This window comes from Engystomops pustulosus, chromosome 5, assembly GCF_040894005.1.
Source record: "Engystomops pustulosus chromosome 5, aEngPut4.maternal, whole genome shotgun sequence".
Taxonomy (NCBI): domain Eukaryota; kingdom Metazoa; phylum Chordata; class Amphibia; order Anura; family Leptodactylidae; genus Engystomops; species Engystomops pustulosus.
Window position 1 is genome coordinate 37,308,573 of NC_092415.1, and position 6,166 is coordinate 37,314,738.

The following is a 6,166-nucleotide window of genomic DNA, read 5'->3' on the forward strand; positions in this document are numbered from 1 at the left end:
TGTAGAGTGAAGAACTGCATGTTTATGTGTATAGGTGTATAAATTTGTGGGTATATATGAGTGTAATATGTATATTTTTAAGCAGGCCCCATTAAGAAGTCTGCTAGGTCTGCTTTCCTAGTTACGCCCTTGGACATGTTTCGTTATCCGTGCACATTTTATATCTATAATAACATTTCCGTCCATGTACAATGTGGAACCTTTCCAGTGCCAGATTCGCAGGTGCACGAATGTTTCCTTCCTTTTCTTTCTTCTTCACTGAAAATGCCCAGAAATGTGTGTTACAAGATAACCAACTTTAAAAAACGATGGGATTTTGTTATATCCGCTAAGAATGGTCAGCATCCCTAATGTAACGTTTGCTCCCAAAAGTGTTGTAGAGTAGATCCTTAGATGTGCCCTCAGAAAAGCATCTGTCATGGTTGGAGAATTAAGTAGATAGTTCTCTAGGGCTCCTGGGAAGGTCACCTGCCCAAGGATCCATAATTACTAATTTGATTCATATGCAAATACTTTATAAACCAGACACTCATTCAATTGACAGCAGCACTTGTCGATATCCCCCATCCATGAACACACGTGGATTTATTTTGATTTAGGAAAGTAATGCTAGTAAGTCACTGCCAGACCATCAGGGGACTTATCTCTGCTGAGATTTTTAATTCACATTACCTGGCTCCTTGCCAGCCGCTTATGATGTGTCCCAGGGGAGGGGCCGCTGCAGCCTGTGTGTGCCTGTATCTCTTCATGTATTCTTCCTCTTCTCCACACCATCCCCCTCCCTCCCCTGCTCAATGCACATGACAGCTCCTCCTGCTTTATAACATTATACCTCCAGATAGGAAACCATCAACATTTTGCTCATCTCCTTCTGCCATATACCATACGCCCTGCAGATAGAACAATATGTACAATCTACTCATCTGCTACTCTATAACATGCTGTCTACAAATAGTACACTAAGTACAATCTTCTCAGCTCCTCCTGCTCTATAACATGCTGCCTGCAGACAGTATTCTATGTGCAATCTGTTCAGCTCGTCCTGCTCTATAACATGTTGCCTGCGCAGAGGACACTGTGTACAATCGTCTCACCTCCTCCTGCTCTATAACATGCTGCCTACATACAGGACATTTTGTACAATCTGCTCAGCCCCAGCTGTTCTATGAGATGCTGCCTGCAGATAGAACACTGTGTACAGGTTGCTTAACTGATTGGGATTATCCTGTTTATGGAGTAGGTACATGCAAAACATTAAAACCAGTTTAGAATCAATGACAATAAAGTGGGTTATACAGAATAACAGAATCTCATTTTTTTCTCTGGAATTGAGTATACAGTTATATCTGATATACTAAAAAATAAAATACTTATCTTTCCAGGTATATCCTTAATCCCCCCACAATTGAATACTTTACATCGTCTAGTAATAAGCAGTCATAGAACCACATGTTGTCTTCCATGGAAAAATGCTCATTCTCTGGACTTGGAATGTCTGGGTGACTCAGGAGTTTGGATGGGGTTGTAAATCCATTGAAAGGATGAGAATTTTTTTTATGGCCAGCTGTGTTTACAAATTGGCAACAAATACTAAGTTTCACATGGAGGTGGCCCGCTGCCAACGATAATCAAAGTTCATGTGGCCACTTCAAATGGAGTTTATTTTCAGTAAATCCAGATCTTCCATTTAAGTTTATTTGACTTTCTAAACCTCCAGTAAAAGGCTTATGACATGGGAAAGCTCATATTATACCTCTGTGCTACTGCGACACTACAAAGAGCATATAGCTGGTTATATATCTTTTCAAACATGAGGGCCCATGAATAGTGTACATCACAGCCTGGTGTGTATTGCCATGTTTTGTGACCTGTGCTCAGTTAAAAGGCAAGAAAGGGACATATTAATTGGGGAAACCCTTTAATTCTGTCTATTATTCACGTCAGGGCATATAGGGGTTGTCGACATTACCCTTTATACACTTGAAAACTCATGCATATACTGTCTATAAGTAGATGACGCACTTCCGGTACTGGCTTGTGTCTTCAAAACAAAGGATTGAACATGTAGATATCGAACATGCCTGATCCATCCCCCCTGATATATAGATGACCAGCCATCAATTTGCTTTAGTGAATCAAACATGTGACCAGTGTTGTAGGTACTTATGTTTTCATTTTTTTGGAATGTTAGAAAGACATAGGTTACTTATTTTGTGACCTACGCTATGCAGAAGTCTAAGGCATCGTTAAGAGATTTTGCTGCCAATCCAGCAATTTGTTATATTTACTGTATACCTTGTCTATTGGTGCCTTGTGATCGATGTGTTCATATTTTTGTGATCAAATAATATCTAATTTACACATTATATTTTACAGATAAATCATATTAACAGAGTAAGTTGTGCTTATGGTACCTGATTACTGTCTTCATAGCTTGGAGACTGATAGGGATACATGACTACCCCATAGCGGTACCACCTGTCTATAAAAATAATTGTGCACTGTTCCCTCCAAATTTTGAGTCTAGACGGTGTAAGCCTACCCTGATCATATGTAAATGATAAATTCCTCCATAGATCCCTGTATCAGAGATCATAACAGGAAGTTAAAAGTGGAATCCCGAAACATTGCAAAGGTGCTTCCTGGTACAAACCTAGTGCCAGGTCATAGGATCTGGTATGGTAATGGGTAAACCAGTAGTGTTGGGGTATGTAACATTAGAATTGGGATATCTGGTAATCTGAATACAGATATTTTTTATGTGAGGAGTGTAACAGAAAGTGTTTTCATGTTTGTCTTTTACATGAATGTTTTTCTAAGCAAAGTAATACCCACTATGTGGGAACGTAGTCACCATGACTTAAGAGTATTAGCCTTGTGCTTCTATTTGTATAAGCTTTTCATGTATTAAGGAAGATCTGCCACCACTTTCTTCCTTTATAAAATCTTACAGATGTGTCTTTCCTTACTTTTTCCTCTTGGCTCAACATGTCTTATGCTGAGTATCAGATTATCAGATTTTCATAAAAACATGATTTTGTAAAACTATCTCATGAGATGTTTATTAGAAATGAGCGAGGATGCTCGTTCGATTAGTAGCGTACTCGGAACGGCTCGTTGCTCAGACTAGTATCTCGTCGACTCGAGATCGAGCATTTACTTAAGAAAACACAGTGAAGAACAGTGAAGAATACAATGAAAACAGTGAACACAGGATCATTTAAGTGAAGAAAACAGTGAAGAACACAGTGAAGAACACATTGCAGATGTTTCCGTACATCTGCTAACTTATCGGAAGACAAGCATGCCGAACGGTGTTCTTCACAATAGTATGTGAAGAACAATATGTGTGAAGAACACATTGCAGATTTTTCCATACATCTGCAATGCGTTCTTCACACATAATATTCTTCACATACTATTGTGAACAACACCGTTCGGCACTCGTGTCTTCGGATAAGTTAGCAGATGTACGGAAACATCTGCAATGTGTTCTTCAGTGTTCTTTCATTGTGTTCTTTCAGTGAAAACATCTGCAAACATCTGTTCTTCTTCAGTGTTCTTTCAATGAAAAATGCTCGAGTCTCCCATTGACTTCAATGGGGTTCGTTATTCGATACGAGCACTCGAGCATCGGGAAAAGTTCGACTCGAGTAACGAGCACTCAAGCATTTTAGTGCTCGCTCATCTCTAATGTTTATGTTTATGTGTCTATGGCTGGCTATAGTTTGTTTGTGCTGGGAGGTGGGTCCTATTGAGGATTCTCATACCATGTTGCAATATTGGTTGATCTAAAGTAAGGATGGACACATCTGAAGGGGAGTGGACAAATTCTCTATACAATTTCCGGTCTCAGAGGTTTCAGTTATCCCAGACCCAAAGTGGCCCTCTTCATGATAAGAGGAGATTACCCCTATATATTAGGGATGATAGCCCTTTTATAGATTTAGCATTGGGGCCCACAAGCTCCCATAAAAGCCTTTCATCAAAATTTGTTCAAGTTGGCCTAGGCTGGCTTTCAAGTTGATTTTAGCAGGTATTGATTTCTGCCTACTTTACCTTGAAAATGCATAACAAACATAATAAACACATTGCAGCAGCAAACATACTGATAGACAGACCTAGATAATAAACAAAGAAAAGCTCCATCATGATTTAGAGGGTCTGACCACTCCGCTGTGTTTATGTAAAAGGTTAGAAAATGGTGACAGATCTCTCTTTAATAAATTATGTAAAGTCCAAGACTATATAATAATGTATATGTTTTACATTTGTGTAGTTGTTGCTTTTGCTATTTTGAAGAGAATCTCTGTAAACTGAAAATTCTAAATATTCTTTCTTTGATTAAAACTTTTTATTGGAACACGTTATCCTGAGTCATTTCTGGGAGAAACATGAATTACTATAAATGTGTGTAAATCATTTTGTTTGGGCAGGCTGATTTAAAGCAATTCTTTGTACAAGGGGTGCATAGTTATATTGGTCTGAGGGCTGAGGTCAACTTAATGTGAACCTGTCATCAGGAATGTCATTTGTAGCTAGTGACAGGTTCCAATAGCTTATGTCTAAAATGCTTTTGTCAGAATTCTTAATCATTTCAGTAATTTATAAAACTTTGTTTCACATAACCTGGTTCTTCATGCATACTTCCTCTACTCCACACCACCCCCCTCCCTTCCCTGCTTGCTCAATGTACATGATAGATTTGCACCACTCCGACTAAGCTGGATGACTGTGGACGAGAGGAGACTCACACATAAGTTGCTGCAGCTGCCCCTCCTTATCCCTAGGGACTCACACACAGTGCTGGCATAGAGACAGGTAATGTGAAATAAAGTTTTGTAAAGTACTAAAATGATACAGAATACAGACAAAGTCATTTTTTAAAATCAGTATAGCATAGACTATTGAAACTGATCACTAGCTTAAAATAGATGTTTTCATATATGGGACAAAGGAGTTGCAGCAGGTGCCAAATGGTGTAGGAGAGGAGCATAACATTTTTTTAAAAGCAGAGATATATAATCAAAAAAGGGATGCATGGAGGTGGTTGGTTGCTTCCTTTTCTGGTTACCCAATGGGTGCAGCAAATACTACTTTGATTTCGGGCAACCACCTGAAAACTCTTGAAGGACGGTAAGGGGTATACTGTGCTTCTGGGTTAAAATAGATACACAATGATTTGTATTCAGGCATTTAATGGCTTAATAGTCCTGACAACCCATTTCGACATTCAACCTGAGTCTCCAGCTGGCACTCACTATCTGAATAGTTACTGGTTACTGGCTAATAGTTATGGTCAGCAGGGCTGAGAGTGTCATTGTGTTTTATATCAATCATTTTATAGATCTCATCATCCCTCATCTCTGATCTGTCTCATCTCTCCTTTTGTATGTGTCAGATACTAGTAGAATGTTCAGAAGCTAAATAAAAGAGTAGATAAACCTAATTCCTGATAATCTAAGCACATTGTCAGCACACAGCATCTCATAGTACATAGGATTCAGGGAGTGTCTGCTCAGCTAGTGCCCACACACAATTAATGCCTTAATTTTACAGTGACCACCATATTTAGAGGAGCTGAGTCAGCAATGGAATCTAAAAAAATTATCTTAATTATGTAAACATAAACTAGGTATTAAAATTTGAGAAATTTCTTTCTTGGACAAACCCCTTTAAGGGGCGTTCTTCTCAGAAGGAGGTCTATTGGAGAGATGGTAATACCATTTAATTGGGAGAACTGAATATTCTAATTGTCTCCGAGCTCTAATTACTAAGAATATATAGTGCATCAAATGACAATGATTTCACCAACGTTCAGCAAAACCTTTTATCAGCCGATGCACCACTGTAATTACAACTAAACAGATAGTCAATACCTATTAGCGAGGCCAAGAGATGCAGGATGGGACACAATGAATGGCTATGAGTCATTTGTTGCATGAAAGATAGAAGAAATGTACAGGGAATCTGATCCATAATATAATAAGAGCCGTGTATTCTGCCGTGTAAAGATGAGTCATTGTGCTGTCTAAGTGCAGGTCTGGTCTAGAAAATCAGATTACTCACAGATGATCCTATAATTCTGTGATATGATCTCAGGTTGATATATATTATTGCCCTGTAATTTGCGATCCTGATTTCCTGTAATGTTTTCTATTAATGT